The 19,033-nt window shown below is 38.5% G+C and overlaps 1 long non-coding RNA gene across 1 annotated transcript; it reads left to right on the forward strand.

The window, feature by feature from the left end:
• The first annotated feature begins 219 nt into the window (after positions 1–219).
• LOC130734209 (uncharacterized) lies at positions 220–3,184 on the forward strand. Its single transcript, XR_009017818.1, has 3 exons — positions 220–1,514; positions 1,820–1,937; positions 2,379–3,184. It is a non-coding gene; the product is annotated as an uncharacterized LOC130734209 (long non-coding RNA).
• Positions 3,185–19,033: the final 15,849 nt, after the last annotated feature.

A 19,033-nucleotide genomic window follows, 5' to 3' on the forward strand; every position in this document is an offset into this window, starting at 1 on the left:
AATATGACGACGTTATATTTGTTCTAATTGTCTCACAGTTATTCTTTAGCTCAGTTTCTACTCATTTCTTGTCCATGAATCATTTTATTTTGCTCAAAATGATTCAAATTTACATTTCATTATTTCATAGAGTCTCTCGAAATTTTTGGTATAGTAATATATCAACTCTATATTTTTTTCTCTTAACTTTGTGAACTAAATTCTACAGTGTCTAAATCAATTCGTACCCATTTACAAAATATCTTCCTAAAATATCTATTTCACCATCCATATCCTCACACTCGACCTTATCTCTCCCTCTGTCATGTTCACACTTTCCTTCTCATCCATTTACGTCCCTTTCTTCCAATCTTTCCCACAACTAGCTACATATTTTTCCTTTCCCCTACACACTTATAGCACCATCAGACAAGGCACAAAACAAAAACACTCTCCTTTCCTACTTTACGTAGCCTTCATTCTCTTCATCACCCTGAGCAGCACAAAATCTCATCATCATTTTATTTCCTCATGACCAACTAGCGAGCACCTTGTGCCTCCTTCCTCACCACCATGAAACCACTGTGGTTTCACCTTCTTCATTTTCGCTGGTCACCAACGACATCCACCATCTCCTTCCTTTCTCATGGCTGAACACACCACCATGTTCTCCTTTTCTTCTTGCCATGAGACAGCTACCACCGCCCCTGTTTCTCTCCATGGAAGCACCACTTCACCATCCACCATGAACACAACACGCGCGCACCACCATGGCCAGCCACCACCTTGGTTCTCTCTTCACCCACGCGAGGCACAAGCCACCACCATCCCTCCTTCGCCATGGCTGCAATGTCACGAGTCCCTCGGTTCAGCAAGCACCACGACGCGTGCTTCTTTCTCTGTTTCTGCACCCACGGACTCCACCTCTGTTTCCGGCGAGAAAAGCCACCAATCAATGAGCCCAACGACGCCACAACACCACCGCATCACCGTTGGAAGCCACCACGGCCAACATGAACAAAAACATTGGAGAAAGCAACGTAAAACAGAGGAGAACGACGTCGCTGCCGTCGCCGACGTCGCCAACTTCGGCCTTCATTTTCGGTGTCCTCGGGCCTCCGTTCACAGCGAGGTTAGTACCGTTGGAACCCTTGTGACGTCCACAATAAAACCCATGTTCCGAATCGTCGACCGCCGCCACTGCCGCCTTTGAAGCCGATTTCCAGTCAACTCCGGCGACCGATGGAGAAACGGAGTGCACCACGACGATCCTTACCGCGAGGAGAGCAATAGCCCTCAATCAATGTCAGTTTTGGACAAGTTTTGTCGGTGAGTTCCGCCGACCTACAATTTGACTGTCTGAGTAAACTGTCGACTTTTTCGGGAAACGGACAGCGCCAATGAGTTTCTGGCCGCGAAAGAATAAAGAACTACTATCTCTTTTGTGTCTCCGGCGACAATTCCTTTGTCAACCACCGCGAACCACAACTTTCTCCGGCGACTCTTCGCCGACAAGCTTTCAGAACTTGGATTTCGTAAGCCTTCAACCTTTGTATATGTTTTAGCTTCGGACAAGCAAGTTTTAAAGAAAAATAAACCATTTCGTTGTTATTGTGAAAATCAAAGTTTAAAAGTTGATTAGTGAAGAGTTTTGATTTATTTTACAAAATGATTTAAATTTCAAAAGAGATATGTACTCTATTATTTTTTTTTGTAACTGTTGACTGAGAAAGAGTTGTTTAAATTGCGTGTGCTTCGGGTCAATTGTCTAAAGTCGTAGTTAAGACCTTGAGTTAGTGGGTTAACTTAGTTAGTGATTTCCTTAAGTGTACTGATGAAGGGTACGAATAATGGGAGCGCTTGGCGACGAAGCCAAATAATAAAAGGAAGCAAGACGACACGGGAAAGCAAAGATGTGATCGAAATGAAGTCACCGTTTAGGAAGAAAATTGGCTAAGGTAAGGGTAACTCGGTTTTAGCGCGTCTTTGAGTCCTGCGTGCTTTTATCGCACTGCCTGCGTTTGAGATGAAGATGTTTATATTGATTGGCATTGGATTATGATTATTATGCTTGCAATGTTGTATGCTTGCTTATATTGACTGTTTCTGAGGCTTGTGCCAAATGTTTTCTGAAGGCTTCGGCCGAGTAAACTTATTGAGACGTGTGTCTCCGTTTTCTGAGAGGTTTTGGTCGTTTACTGGTTTCTGTCATTGAACTGAGTTGGTATGTAATTGAATTGATTTATGTTGGTTGATAATATGAATAACATGTGGTTATCCTGTTTTGATTATTGAATTTGAGATTGTTGTTTGAGTGACTACTGAGTTGGATGAGATGTTTTGATTTGCTTGAAGTGGCAGTGGAGTGGATATTTTCACATGACTGTCCCGTCTTTCAGGGCGTTATCAAGTGGTAGTGGAGTGGATATTTTCACATGACTATCCCGTCTTGCGAGATGTTATCAAGTGACAGTGGAGTGGATATTTTCACATGACTATCCCGTCCTTCGAGGCGTTACTTAGTGACAGTGGACTGAATATTTTCACAGGACTGTCCCGTCTTGCGAGACGTTATCAAGTGGCAGTGGAGTGGATGTTTTCACATGACTGTCCCGTCCTTTGAGGCGTTATCAAGTGGTAGTGGAGTGGATATTTTCACAGGACTGTCCCGTCTTGCGAGACGTTATTGTTTGATTGATGTTGTTGAGGATTGTCGATATCTGATTTGATGTTATATTGTTGAGGATCATTGATATCTGATTTGTTGTTATATTGTTGAGGATTGATGATATCTGATTTGATGTTATATTGTTGAGGATTATTGATATCAGCTGATTTGTCGTTATATTGTTGAGGATTGTTGATATCTGATTTGATGTTATGTTGTTGACGTTATTGTTATCTGAATTAACCTATGTTGTTAAGTTATTGATTCCTGAGTTAGTTTATGTTGTTAAGTTTTGTTGGTATCTGTTTTAAAACCATATCGTTGATTTTGCTGATATACTGATATGTTTAATTCTGTTAAATATATGATTCGATTTCATGATTTATAGGGTGAGTTGTCATCTATCCTGAATTAAATTGGTAGCTTACTTACCATGGCATGTATTAGATTTGAATAACATGCTTTTCTCTTTTATACGTGGTAATTGCATGGAGTTAACCCTTTCTGTTTGCTACTTGTTGTTTGGGCGCTTAACGCTATTAGGCGATGGAGAATCTTCGATGGAGTTTGACCTTCGTACGAGTCGGAGATGAGAGCTTGAAAAACTGTGGAAGACTTTAAGAATAGAATCGGGTGTAGAGTTAGAGCCTTGAATTAGAGAGCAAACCATTATTGGTTTAAGCTTGCATAACGATTTTAGAAATTTATATTTGAGGTTTCGGGTACTCGCCTTGTTCAAGACTAGATGTAATTTGATTTCCGTTGGGAGTATGCATGACATGTTTCGGAAATACTTTGAGAGAAAAAAAAATAATACTCGTTTTATAAATCCTTTTGGAAAACATTGCATATTTACTTTATCAGGTTATTACCGTAACCCGTGAAATTCGGGGCGTTACACCGGGGGTCAATTCCATGCTCGCCATCCTCGCTTGTTTCCGTAACCGTCGCCTCTAGGAGTGACTTTGCCAATTCTTCGCCTGCGTCTCCCTTTGGCCTTTTTCGTCGGCGAGAGTTAGTTGCCCGCCGAGAGCGCTTGCGCTCCACGCTATCTTTCCTCGAATAGAGTGGCTTTCCCCTGAATTCCTTAATTAATTGACCAACTTGCTTCCTTGTCCTGTATCCGTTTCCTCGCCAGCGAGACCTTTGCTGCCTTCAACCGTTTCCTCTCACATGCGTCATCTTCTTCTTCTATGATGTAGTCTCTCGCTCGGACACGTACCTCCATCATCGAGCGCGCTGGTTTCCGACTCAGCTCGCAGCTTAGCTTTCCCGACGACAATCCGCTCTTAAAAGCGCATACGCATGTCCGAGGTTTCGCCTCTTCAAATCTTGCGGACGCGGCGCTGTACCGTTCCACGTACTGCTTCAACTTTTCTCGCTCTTCCTGCCAAATCTGAAATAGATCCTTGACCTCGCCGATAGAGAACTGGCTCAGGATTTTTGACGCGAAGTCGCAGAACTTCTTTATGGATCCCTGTGGCAGGGCCATAAACCAGGTCATTGCCGCGCCTCGGAATGTGGAAGGAAGCATTCTACACTTTACCGCATCAGAAACAGCGTTGATCGCCATCTTCTCATTGAAACGTTGCAGATGATCTTGCGGATTGGTTCGTCCGTCGTAGGTCTCTAACACGAGGTTTGTCATACCGTCCGGTATGGTCACCTCTGGCACTGCTGCCGAGAACGGGTTGACCTTCGCAACGACCTCAGCCTCCTTCTCTTCTTTATTCTACTGCCTAAGGTGATAGTACTTCAATTGCTCCCGCAGACACTCGTTTTGCAGGCTTAAGTCGCCACTCAGTGCACGGCGTGCCTCAGCCCGACGATGTCTATCTAACCTTGCGGTGCGTGGGGAAGAAACGTGGCTACGCTCTAGCTCCTCGCTGCTCCGTTGGCGAAACGATTCCATCAGGCTCCGTCAATGAACCAATAATGCGACCAAAAATCTTCGAATCGAAGAAAACCTCCCAGAAAATCAAATTTCTCTAAACTAAATCGCAATTCACGTAGTCCGGGAATCAAAATCTACCGTTCCCCACAGACGGCGCCAAATTTTCCATCATGAACATTGAGATGAGGTATAGTACCTAAGGTGCAAGGAATGTGATGTGAGAGCGTAACCGCTTAGAGAGAGAAAGTAACTGAATTTCAAGCTTGTTATTTCTCAAATGAGTCAAGAGTCCTTTACAATTGGTAATCCTCCCCTATTTATAGTTGGGGGAGTTGGGCCTAGCGCCTCTAAATCATCCTAATGGGTCAGTTGGGCCTCCGGGACAAAGGCCCAAGTCCCTGATGCGCTCCTTGCCCTAGGCCAGCGCCCCTGGGCGAGGGACCCTGGGGTCTCGCCCAGTTCATTGGACATTCATTTCACATTTGAAAAAATCTTGACTATGATTTCTAGACACCAAAGTGGTGCAAGGGTGGCCAAGGCTTCTAGGTTTTTTTTGGCTTGGCCTTGGTTGTTGTCTATTATCATGTACTTTACCCAATCTACATGAGAGGATTGTTCTCATGACCTATCTTTTTTAATTAATGTATTCTTCTTTTTCTCGAAAATTAATCCCTAAGGGTATACAGTTTTAGTCAAACTAGATTATAAATGTTAGTATTTAATGTTCAAAAAGCATTGATGATTCTTTACTATTATTAATATATTATCAAATATAAATTTATAATAAAATTTTATAAATAATTACTTTCATGATTTTTCTATTATTATTTTTTTTGCAATAATATTAGGTCGAGAAAAACTCCTCTCAACGAATGACACAATACAACGCCAAATGGCTGCATTTTCGTCATTGTAAACTTTATAAGTGAGGATTTTCTAGGAAAGTTGACGATAATATGAACATAAATTAATTACTTTAAATAATATGATTGTTGGGCATTAATTCCACATTCAACTAAATATTGACTACAAATTAATATTATTTAATATTAATAAATTAAATGTTTTAACATAATAAGGTTTTAACTAATATTAATTTATAATAATTTTTCAACACATAATTAATTTTTATTATTTTTCTATTATTATATAACTTAAATGTCTTGAATACAAAATAGCAGTATTTTTGCCTCTATAAAATTTATAAGTGAGTTTTGAGCCATTATGTTCTCTTCGGATCCACCATTTTTCATTGAACTGAAGTGACCGTTAAAGGAGAATTATGTCTTGTTCTGTTATGTCTTAAATTTAAATATAAAAAACATTGAACATAATCAATTATCTCTCGGTGCTATGAGCGCCTCCATGTATAACCGGTTATCTCTCAGTGTTATGAGTGCCTCCATGTATAGCCAATTATCTCTTAGTGCCATAACTAACACCCTATGGGGAAGCGATACTAATAAGTAAAAGTATGCTATGAATGGTCGGTTTGAAATATAGAAGTAATACCAATTAAATTGGAAAACAACTACGTACCAAACAGAAATTGGAATTGACATCATCAATTATATTGTAACCTTAAGAAATATGTTTTGCCAAAAATCAAATACATGATTAGCATGAACGAAATTGTAATCGAGGCTAATATCTTAGACAATGAGGAATAGATAAACCAATAAAGCAAGTCTCTCCACCCTCAATCTGCCTCATAGGTGTCTCCATCCTCCTCAGCCTCCACAACACTCAAAAGTACCTAGTAAGTCTAAGAAAAAATATTATTCGACCTAAGGGCTAAGACCTTTCACCTCTATTTGTAAGAGGTTAAAACGCGCTCTATCACATTTTTAATTAAGTAGGGCCAAGCTCTAAACCACTTTTGTAGCCTTACTAAAAATTAGTGGCCTCGATCTCACTGAAACTCGGTCGTCTTCTTCACATATGGAGGCTGTTGGATGAACTTTGATAACAAGTTTAGGGACTTTGCAAGCGAGCTGAGGAATGTTAGACTAGGCCTATGTCCCCACTGTATAGATCAAATTGATTATTTCCACTTGAAATATGGGGGGAGTTCTTGGTCTCACAATTATTGTTGGCCCTTTCGTCAGATCATACTTGCAGAAGAAGTAACAGACCATTCCCAAAGAATAAGGTCGTTGTATGCGCCCATTTTTTTGAATTATGCTCATATCTGTAACTGTGTTAGTGACTATCCCAAAGTCATAAGAGATGGTTACAATGCAAGAAAATTTTAGAGTTTGGAATGTATATAATAAGACTAAACAAAACATATTTTGGGAGATATTAGCGAGAACAATTCACTATAACTTGATAAGGTGATGAGACTATTGAAGGAGAGTCAACAAATCATGGGTAATGTGAGAAAGAAAGGAAGAACTATACTAATCTACAAGAAGTATGGATTGATTGTTTAATATTATTTATATATTAACTATTTTAGGTATAAAAACTAGTACATTAATGAGTATTTGGATCAAATGATACATGTTTGATTTCGCTTAAGAAAATTTTTAAATTTGCTGCTATTGCATAAATAAAACACCGCATATAAAGCTTGTCACACTAAAATGTGAATGTACAATCCTCAAACAAGATTGTCTCTTATTTATTTTTATCTCTCACTTTAGAACTTTGGTATGAATACCTAAAAATGATTGATTAGTCTTCATAGACCCTAAAAGATATAAAGTTTTTTCCCACTAAAGAAAATAGTAGTCCATAGTACTTCTTTCACACGTTGATAATGTTGGCGTACCAATTAATTTCTAACACCAAATGTGCTTACATGCCCATTAATGTGCTTATGTGGCCATCAATGTGTCTAGTATGCATCCTACATGTGTAATTTTAGGTGGAAAGAGAATAGCAGGGAAAGTTCATTGTGTGATATGGTGGAACTAAAGCAGAAATGCTACTATGACGATATTATAATATTTTTATAAGAAGTATTGTAAGTTATCATGCGGAGTTGTTCTCCGTAATTGGATAGATGTATTATCCCTTTCAAATCAGCTTTCATAATGACCTTTCAACAAATTAGTAACCCAACAAATTTTAGGGATTAGCTCAGATTTTTTTCCAAAAATTGTATATATTGTTAAGAACCAACCCATCTTCACCTAAGTTTAGATAAGCTTTATCTGCCACCTCACTTGAGAAAATAGTTCAATTTTAAATTTTCAAAACGCTAATATAATATCAATTTCAAAATAGATATCTAGGACTCATGTGCTTCAACAAAACCAAATCAACTAAGGTTCAAAAGAGTATATAACAGGATGATATAACTAAGGTTTCTTCTTAGCCTTCGCATCAAAGAAGAAGTCATAGATCTCCATATTCGCTGCCTCAAGCTTCCCGTCGATTCTACGCTCAATCATCGAGTGGTTCTTCTCATCTAAAATGGCGTTAGGTGCCCAAACAACAAGTAGCAAACATAAAAAGGATCAACTCAAATAAATCTAGCAAAACAAAAAATAGTCGTAGCAAGAGATTGTTATATGAATCAAAGAATTAAACATCATCAATCTAACCAACAATTAACATTAGCAATCTACATGAGACAGTCACACAGGACAACAAACTGTTAGATTGCCTTTCATCAGAACGTCCACTATGAACTGCATCAACTCCAACGGTACTGAAATACCATGAAACAAGTACCAAATATCATGAAAATATTTCCAACAATTCATGTTAGCATCAATAGGCAAACAACCTCAAATACTAAAAAATTCTCAAGCAATCAAACAAACCATGAGTCAAATTTCAATCAAGAATTCGCAAAGAAATTTTAACACCTTCATCCCAAACTAATGCAAGATATATTAAGCACACAAGACTTAAGACCTCTAGGACCGAGTTACCCTTACCTTCATCACTTTTCATCCTAATAGCGCGTCCTAGATTATCGCGAACCTTGCTAACTGAACCGGACTAGAATGGTTAAACCATTGCCCTAGCAGAGCCCCAATATCTCCAGAGCAAGACCTTTGAAGTCCCAACATGTTTCAATGTGAAAAATGTGATAAAATTCGCAAAAACGGAGCTTATATATGAAACTGGCAACTATGACCTATTTTCGTAAATTAATCAGTACAGACTCGTTATCCGTTGGATCAGTTGAAACTTTTATATGTTATTCACAACTTATTGATATCCAATTTTACTGGACATATAGTCAGTTAGATGTCTATACTAATAGAAACAAATATGCAGCCATGTCCTACCCGTTATGCTCTTGAACTAAGAAGAAAAAAGAAATTCGGTAAACTAGCAGTGTTATTAGTAGTACATTACATTCCCAAATGACTTCCTATAAAGTGAGAGTTGAAATAATGCTCCGGGTCAAACACTAAATGATTTCACCGAATAGGAGTAATAATAATTATCCAGCTCCTGCTCATCTGACTCTAGCTAGGGGCAACAGCCACATATGATAAAGAGAGTGTATTGATTAGAACTAGATGAGGTGGCGCGTACTTTGTATTCCTCATTGTGTTTGTGGGTGACATGTTATGTCTATCTCATGAGATTTGTTTCACTAACTGACTTGTAGCCTTGATTAGGCTTATTGCTATATTCTACTATGTTGGTAGCTCACTCTTTCTATGCGGTTAATATTTTGTAGAATTTGTCACACGCCCATGCTAATATGCTGTGGTAGAATTCGGCAGGAGAAAGTATTGGAACTCAAGATCATGTAACTTTGAGAACAAATTAAAGAATTAAGCTTAAATGAACTTGTAGCTTGAGCTATGAATACATCTTAATTATATTTTCTGAAGTACATTGAGATTGGAGTTTATTGCTTTAGATCTCGTATGAAGCTTTAGTTTTATGGAAAATTCAATCAGTCCATAAAAAGTAATGCAAAGTAGTAACAATAGTTGACATTCAGGGGAGAACACCTCTTTTGGGGGAGGACATGTTGTGGACTATGATTTTTTCTTCCTTTCTCTGCGGTGCTTGAGCTATATAGGGCTCTAGAAAACAAAATGTCTCGACCCAATTAGTAGAGATATATTAATTGAGCACAACATCACGATGAAACAAGCCAATTGGAGTCACTGACTTTGGTTACAGAAAATATAGTTAAGGATATCTGATGTACCTACAGATGCCAATTAGTTATTAATGTTGCTGAATCAGAGGAAATATCCAAGCATAAAATGAAAAAGAAAGAGAAAAGAAGTAGTGAAGGGGATGCAAATAAGCAATAGATCAGATTGGTGATCTGATGAAACTACTTCGAGAAAACTCTAAAGCCTCAAACAAGTTGCTGAATAAACCAAACACTGAAAAATAGAGAATTTGAATGAAGATAAGTTCCAGAAGACATCTAACGAGCAAGCTAATATGCGCGGCAGCGGATGTGTACCTTGAGAACGCTACTGAGAATTAATCTTCTGTGCAGAGGTCAAGTGAGCAAAAGTCAGCAAAGCCCGCATTATTTTTTTTGAAAGCAAGGACGGTTCTGAATGCTATTAAGTGCATAAATATCCTGATAAAAACACATTGCATCAATTAGTTCCAACTCAACTTCGCTAGACACACCGAGAGAACCAAGAGCTGCCATCAATTTGCGGCCTGAAGGATACTCTACACGGGCAAAATCAGTGTGGGCATTAGGCAAATTACTAGGGCTTCAGTTCCATGGACCAGACTCTGTGGGGGAGGCAGGTCTGGAAGAAGAATTGAGGATGCTTCGCCAAACTTGAGCTGGTATGATGGAGGGCTGCTGCACCCGTGGAATGTACGATGGCTTGGGGGGCGGAAAAGAGGAGGTCTGTGAAGGATAATTAAGAATTTCAACCCAGTTTTTGTTTCTTATGCAAGAGATGGAAATGGGAGATCGAACAAAGGAGGTTTCAGAATTTTGCTAATCAAAGATTTCAGAGAAGAAGAGTGAAGAAGATGAAACGAAACTTGAACTGAAAATCAATTTTTCACTTCATGAATCTGATTACAAGAGAGGAACACTATTTATAGTGTTAACCATTGATTAACTACTCTAACCAATTCAGTTACTCTAACTAACTATCTTAGCTGGTGACAGCTCATTGACAGCTCATTCCTAACTGTCACTAACTAATTATTACAATCTGAACCTTGTACTTTCCTATTTAGCATTTCCAGTCCTTATATGTTTACACCCTCCCACAAGCTGAAGGTCTAAAGATATTGATCATGCCCAGTTTTGCAACAAAACCTTGAAACACACGAGGCTGTAATTCCTTAGTAAAAATGTCAGCCACTTGAAGAGCTGTTGGTATAGGCAATAGCTTTAGAACACCAGCTTGCAACTTGTCTCTAACAACATGACAGTCTATTTCCAAGTGCTTGGTTCTCTCATGGAAGACAGGATTTGCAGCAATGTATAAAGCACACTGATTATCACAAAATAACACTGGAGTTTTGTCACAACTGATTTTCAAATCTTGTAGTAGATATAGTAATCACTGGAGCTCACAAGTAGCATAAGCTAAGGCTCGATACTCTGCTTCACTAGAGGATCTAGATATTGTGGTTTGTTTCTTAGCTTTCCATGAAACCAAAGAACCTCCCAAGTAAAAGCAATAACCAGAAATAGATCTTCTGGTATCTGAACACCCTGCCCAATCTGCATCTGAATACCCTTGAATAGTAATTAGTGTATTGCGAGGGAAAAACAAGCCTAAGCTAGGAGATGTCTTTAGGAACCTCAAAACTCTGAGTGCTACTTTATAATGAACATCCATTGGATTACTCATAAACTGACTAAGTTGTTGTGTAGCAAAAGCTATGTCTAGCCTAGTGGTAGTAAGGTATAACAACCTTCCCACTAATCTTCTGTATGCTGCTACATCTTCATTCCTTGATTAAGTACCAGCTTAAGACCAGGATCCAATGGTGTAGAAACAGGCTTGCTGCCTAAATTTCCTGTCTCAGTCAAGAGATCAAGGCAATATTTCCTCAGGCAAAGTGAAATTCCCAGTGAAGAGTGTGCCACTTCCAAGCCAAGGAAATATTTTAGAACACCTAAGTCTTTTATACCAAAAGCCTTATGCAATGAATCTTTTACTACTTGGAATTCTGCTATGTAATTTCCAAATAGAATCACATCATCAACATAGACTAGTAAACCAGTGAAGTGTTCTCCTTGGAACTTAACAAACAAAGAATGATCAGAAATAGTTTGTACATGACCAAGATCCTTAAGATGAGAGGACAACTTTTCATACCATTTCCTGCTGGCTTGCTTGAGTCCATACAATGATTTCAACAGCTTGCAGGCTTGATTAGATTTATTTGTGAAAACTCCAGCTGGTATGCTCATGTATACATCTTTTTCTAGTGTGCCATGTAGAAAAGCATTGTCTACATCTAACTGATGTAGATGCTAGTTCTTTGCTGCTGCTAGAGCTAGGACCATTCTGACAGTAGTAAGTTTTGCTACTGGTGAAAAAATGTCAAAATAATCCAGTCCTTCTACTTGGTTATACCCTTTGGCTACCAACCTTGCTTTGTATCTAGCAAGTGTACCATCCGCAATCCTCTTTACTCTATAGACCCATTTACTGTCTATAGGTTTCACCCCTTCAGGCAAATCTACTATATTCCAAGTGTCATTCTTTAAGTGCCATTCTTTTCTAAAGCTGCTATCTCTTCTTGCATAGCTTCTTGCCAGTGTGGATATTGACTTGCTATTGCATAACTGGTTGGCTCTTGGTCTAAAGAAATGTTCAAAACATAAGATTTATGATCAGCAGATAGTTGATCATGTGAGTAATGCTTGATGATGCCGTGAGCTGTAGTGCTTCTGGTTGGTAATGAATTATAGTGAAAATCTTGCAGATGCACTGACCTCTTGACAAGTCTCTTAGGCTGCCTATCAGTTGATACACCCTCTTCAACTTCTGTCTCGTGTGAATTCTCTTGCTGAGATGTCAAACCATCTGATGGATGAGAAGAAGCTAATTCTGTATTAAGAACATCCTCATGATAAGATGTAACCTCTTGTGTGCCATGTATCTCCTCTGAAATATTAGGAGCAATGGAGGAGATACTCTGAGTCTGTGCTTGTAGATCTAAACAAGTCCAAGAAGATGATGCTGTGCTCTTGTAAGGCAGTATTTCCTCATTAAATATCACATCTCTTGAGAGAAAAATAATGTGTGAATCTAATTCTAACAGAACATAGCCTTTGATTCCTTGCTTGAATCCCAAGAAAACACATTTTCTAGCCCTTAAGTCTAGTTTAGATATATTAGAACTTGGGCTGCTAGCAAAACATAATGAACCAAAAACTTTTATCGTCTGTAAATCAACTTTCTCACAAAAAATAATCTCATATAGTGATATATTTCCCAGTATCTTACTTGGGATCCTATTCATGAGAAACACAGCATGTGAGACAACATAGCTCCACATTTTCTTAGGTAAGTTTGATTGAAAAAGGAGAGCTCTAGCTATATTAAGTATGTGCTGATGTTTTTTCTCTACCCTCCCATTCCGCTGAGGGGTATTGACACAATTCCTCTGGTGTATAATACCATGAGCAGAATAGAAGTCAGGCATAAGAACTCAGGACCATTGTCACTTCTAATGACTTTAATATGATGATTAAAATGAGTCTTAACAAGAGCTACAAAATTCTCAATCTGCTGCTGGACTTCACTCTTGTGTTTGAGCAAAACAATCCAAACAAATCTGCTATGGTCATCCAACACAGTTAAGAAATATCTATGATGATGAATTGATGAGACCCCAATTGGTCCCCAAATATCCATGTGTATTAGATCAAAATTCTCTTTTACATTATGTAGACTATCATGAAACATTTTCCTTTTCTGCTTTGCCATATGACAAACATCACAAACTAAATGATTGCTTACATCAATAAAAGTATACAAAGCATTTAAAGCTTGTAATCTATCCTGTGAAAGATGTCCTAACCTGAAATGCCACAATGCAGCAGGTGGAATCACTTTGCTAGATTCACTTATTCTACTAGTCGTATTCTGAATACTAAAACAGGTACCAGAAGGTCCAATGACAGCTAAATGATAGAGTTCATCCTCCTTCAATCTACCCAAACCAATCCTCTTCTTGGTTTGCACATCCTGGACAAAACAAGTGAATTCACCAAATATAACTTCACATTTGTTTCCTATAGCCAGTTTGTGAACAGAAATTAAGTTGTATGTAAATTCAGGCACATAGAGCACATGTTTCAGCATAATCAGATCTGTAATACTAACTGTTTCAGCATAGCAAGTTTGTATGGATAATCCATTTGGCAATTTCACACTAACAGGATGAATTCTGCTAAATGTATTAAAACATGCTTTATTAAAGCAAATATGATCACTTGCTCCTGAGTCTACAATCCAGTCCTTACTAGCATACTGTTGTGATGTTGTGAGCAAGATAAGACCAAATGCTTACCTTTTCCTGAAGTCTCTGCTCCATAAACTGCTGCCTTGGTCACATGATTTGCAAAAGCACTTCCTTGTTCATTATGCTTCTGATAAATCACAGTAGCTCGATAGCCTCCCCGCCGGGGGGAACCCCCCCAGGAGGAGAAAGGTCAACCGAGGGTGAAGGTGCAGGGGTAGCGTTCTGGGAACGGGAAGATTTTTGGAGGCGGCATTGGGAAGTCATTTTTCAGAAGATGAAACGGAAAGGGGCACGGGCACAGGGATGGAAGAAGGGGTGTTGAGGTATTAAGCTCTTTGAAAGATTTGGAAAGGCAAAGTGAGGGAGCAGGGTTCAAGGGTTTTGAAAGTAACAAATGACGGGAGGATGGGGCTTTGTGAAAGGGAAGGAAGTAGTGGTTGAGATCGTGTCCGTGGGTAAGGATAGTGGGAGATCGTGCCCCATGATGACAAGGTGAAATGATTACTTTGGGGGAAGAGACGCGGATTTTGGGGAAGTGGGAGCGACACATTAAATGGGAAGCTACAACGGCTGATTGGTTTAAATTCAAATTGGCAGGCTTTATTGTGATTTGAGGGGACGTTCTGAGGGCAACGGTTGGGATTCTGTAGATCTGCTGACCTTTGCATTTTCTCAGCACATTAAACGCGGGCTACACGCGTCAAGCCACCATGATTCACGGCGGCTGCAGCTACAGCTGGGCGAGCGAGTCAAGTATTGTCGCCGCCAAACCCCCTTGTGGACTTATGGACTCAGGAATCTGTTGAGCAAGTAAAAATTTAGCTTTGGCTTTATTTAATACGCCATGTTGGCGACCTATCTTGATCACTAGCATTGACATTAGTTAGTTTTTCTTATGCTTGTCGCCTTTGTTTTAAAGACACTCTTAGCTCTCATGCTTCGAGCTCGGTGTCTTGTGGACTGGGCGAGACCCCAGAGGCCCTCGCCTAGGGATGCTCAACCCAAGACGACGCACAAGTCAGGGGTCTGGGCCTCCTCCGAGAGGCCCAACCCGCCCACTAAGGACGGTTAGACACGCCAGGCCCAACCCCAAGGCGACGCACAAATAAATGGGAAGACATAAAAGTCGAATAGTGATCCAGGATGATCTTTATTCTGTTAGGATGAAGTTGATGACAAAGTGAATAAATGTGACATTTTGAATGAATATGGAATATGTTGTACCAAAGTGAATACTTATCCAAGTGTCACGTTGAGTAGTGTAAAAGAGGAAACAAGTAGAAAATTATTACAAATGTGTAGAGTTAATTTGAGTTTTTCTCACCGCAACAACTCTAGTCCTTTAGATGTGTTGGAGTTTTGTTTTGGATAGTTGTGTTACTAATAAAATTTGCAATTTTGTCCTTGCACAAATTGTATTTGAGAATGTTTGAACTTTTATCCTAGTAAAAATTGTAAGTTGAGTGATGAAATATTTTGTTGAAATCGTAGCAAATCTCTCATGATTTCCAACAAGTCTCATTTATTCAATTTATAACAAGAGAGTGATAAGCATAAAATTTTAATGTGACAACACAAAAATTTAATTATTAATTTAACAAAAATTGAACAATTTTTTTTAAATATAAGCCAAAAATGTATAAATCAAAAGTACAAGCTACGTTCAACCCTTCTACCAAACAAAACAATGAACATATAAGAATTGGGCTCAAGGTAAACTATTCGAAGACTTTGCTGATTGGTTGTAATTTGGCTGAGGAGGAGGTGAATAGACTCGCGAGTAGATCTGGGTGGAGTGTAGGGGTACTGCCAATACAGTATTTGGGAGCACCTCTTGGGGGAAATCCGAGAAGATTGGATTTTTGGGCTCCGATGCTTGACAATCTTAGACGCAAGGGAAGATCATGGAATTCGAAATATATCTCTCTTTGTGGGAGACTATTCTTGCTCAAAAAAAGTCTTGCTTAAATTGGGAATTTTAAAAGCTCCAAGTGGTATAATTGCAGAAATTGAAAAAACTATGACGGCATTCCTTTGGGGGGCCGAAAATGGCAGCAAAAAAATTGCTTGGATTGCATGGAGTCAAATATGTAGAAGTAAAGAAGCTGGTGGGCTAGGTGTTGGGTTCATTGAATGGAAAAATAAGGCTCTCTTGCTCAAATGGGGGTGGAGGTTTGGGAGAGAAAGAGAGAGCCTATGGAGGAGATTTATTATTGCCAAGTACAATTTAGATAAGAAGTCCCTATTGCTGAAAAAGGTTTGTGAGTTGAATGTGAAGTGGTCAAAGGGTGATGGAGGATATTGTAAAGGTGTTTAGGAAAGATTCTCTATTGTCAGTTGGCTTCAATGAAAGTATCATCATATCAGTGGGAAATGGTGATAACACTTATTTTTGGCAGGAGCCATGGGCATGCTCGGAGCCCCTGAGCCTGAAATTTCCCCGTATATTTGCAATGAATGATAATAAGACAGCGGTAATTTCTGATGTGGGTGTTTTTGAGAATGGAAGATGGACCTGGAATTTCAATTTTCCTCGCCCTTTCTTTGACTGGGAAAAGAAAATATTTGAGGAATTCATGAACAGTATCAATTCTATAATCCCTTCCCAAGGGATATGTGACTCACTAATTTGGTGCCTTAGCACCAATGGTTTGTTTTCTGTGACTTATTTGTGCAGGTGGGTGGAAGATCAATCTCTTGGCGAGGAAAAGTGGTGCATACCAGCAGAGATCAGCAAATGGCTACCACCTAAAGTGGGGTTGTTGCTATGGAGAGCGGTAAAGGATAAAGTGGCGTCGAAGGAAAATCTTGTGAGAAGAGGAATTTTTGGCCCAGGAAGACGCTCGTTGTGAAGTATGTAGATCTGAATTTGAATCTGCAGATCACATATTCATTCATTGCAAGATAGCGTAGACCTTATGGAATCAAGTGGCTCAAAGAGAAGTTTTTTTGTGGGTTGTCCCTGCTACACTTATGGAGTTGATGCTGGAATGGGAGGGTCTTGCAAGGAGATCAGATAGAGTTTTATGGAGCCTATCACCATATGCCTTGGTGTGGACCTTATGGAACGAAAGGAATGCTGTCACATTTAACCAGAAGCCATCCAATGCTGTTGATTTATGGGATCTGCACTTAAATAGAATTGCTTGGTGGGTGCAATCCCATACCAATAGTTGTCTTATGAGGTTAGTCAATTTTTAAGGGACTTTACAAGCATCAAATTGTCTAGTTGTAAAGAAAAACGCAGAATTATCTCTTGGAGTCCCCCAGTTTCTGGTTTATTTAAGCTTAATGTGGATGGTGCTGCTCGTGGTAGTCCTGGTCCTATGGGGATAGGAGGTATCCTTAGGAATCACAGGAAGGAAATAATGGGGTATTTTTCAAAGAATATGAGAATTGGGTTTGCTTATGAAGCAGAGGTCCTTGCAATGTATCATGGTTTATTATTCTGTCAACAATTCCTATTTTCCTAATTAGAAATATCATCTTAGAGAGTGATTCATCTATATTTTCCGATGGAACAAAAAAAAAAAAGAGTGATTCATCTATTGCTATTGGTTGGGCCAGTAAGAAAGAAAATAGGCCATGGAAGTTGTTACTTAAACACTCTCAATCATATGGACTTGTTAATGCAAGAATTGAATTGTGTGGAGATTATGAATATATATAGGGTGGGGAATGGGTTTGCTGATTATTTAGCAAAAAAAGGGATGTGAATCATCTTCCCCTCTTTGGACTTTTAAGCAGGCTGAGTAATAGCTTTGTATTTTCCAATGATGAGGGGCTGTCCTCATCTTCCTTTCTTTATATTTTGAATAAAGATGTGTTTTGTTCTTTAAAAAAAAAGAATTGGGTTAACATATGAGATTATTAGAATAATAAATAAGTAAGCCACAAATAATGCCGGACAGCAGAAGCTGTCACGATTTGGAAAACCCATCAGACATGTGTTTTTGGTGCAAGTATATAAATTGGAAATTGGCCCCTGGGTTAAACAAATCCATTATTTTTCTTTGTTTTTTTTTTTGGTCAATATTATTTTTCTTTTTCTCAATAAACATTTCCATTATGTGTTTTTCAACGTCCAAAACCCAAAACATAGATCCAATGACAAAAACGTTAATGAGTCATCTAGGTCGAGCCCAAAACATTACGGGCAATCCAGAAGCTTATGAGATTAAAATTGGAACTTTTTCATTTAAAAAAAAAATTAAGAAGCACATTATAAAAAAAACACATGTATAATTGACACAAGAGCCTTTCCGATGAAGAAAAAAAAAATTGACACAAGAAAAAAGAAGGATAGCAATTGAAAGTGAAAGTGGCCATGCTATTGCTAACCCTAAGGACTACATGAACCAACATAGGACCAATTTGCATTTTCAATGTAACAGATTTAGTAACTTCAATTACTTCATTGTTTACAAAAATTTGCTCGCTGCTTTTCATATCTGGTCCACCGGTGAAGCATGGTGGAACATCATATACATGAGCGTATCTAGGGAGGGGCCGGTAAAAGAATTTTGAAATTTTCACCAACTATAGGTATTTTTACATAGTTTTTTTTTATAGTCATAGTCCCGCCCCGCAAAAATTGTCGCTGTTGTATAATTTTAGTTTAGTCTCTCAGTTATCACAAAACTTCATTATTCAAAACATTCTCTGTTTCAACATCTACAGAGTGATTTTTTTTGAAATGAAAGTTGTTAAAGACTCGGCTTCGCAACAAAATTGAAGATGATATTGTCATAAATTTATTAATTATATATATCGAGAGAGAAATTGCTGAAAAAATCTATGTTGATATAATAATAGATAAATTTAGTTTTATGAAAGAACAAATAGTTGTATTTAAATAACTTTTTATTATTTAAATTTCATTTAATATTCAATGAAGATTTTTTTAGTCTTATATCTCGCCCTCGCAACAAGAAAATCCTGGATACGCCCCTGATCATATATTTTTTTTTGATACATCGAAAATTTTGAAACATCATATACTAGACCCATAGGCTTATAAAAAAAAACAATATACTAAACCCAGAGTCCCAGATACACATAAGATACTTTTTACCAACTTGAAGAGAACC

The sequence above is a fragment of the Lotus japonicus genome, chromosome 1 (genome assembly GCF_012489685.1).
Source record: "Lotus japonicus ecotype B-129 chromosome 1, LjGifu_v1.2".
Lineage (NCBI taxonomy): Eukaryota > Viridiplantae > Streptophyta > Magnoliopsida > Fabales > Fabaceae > Lotus > Lotus japonicus.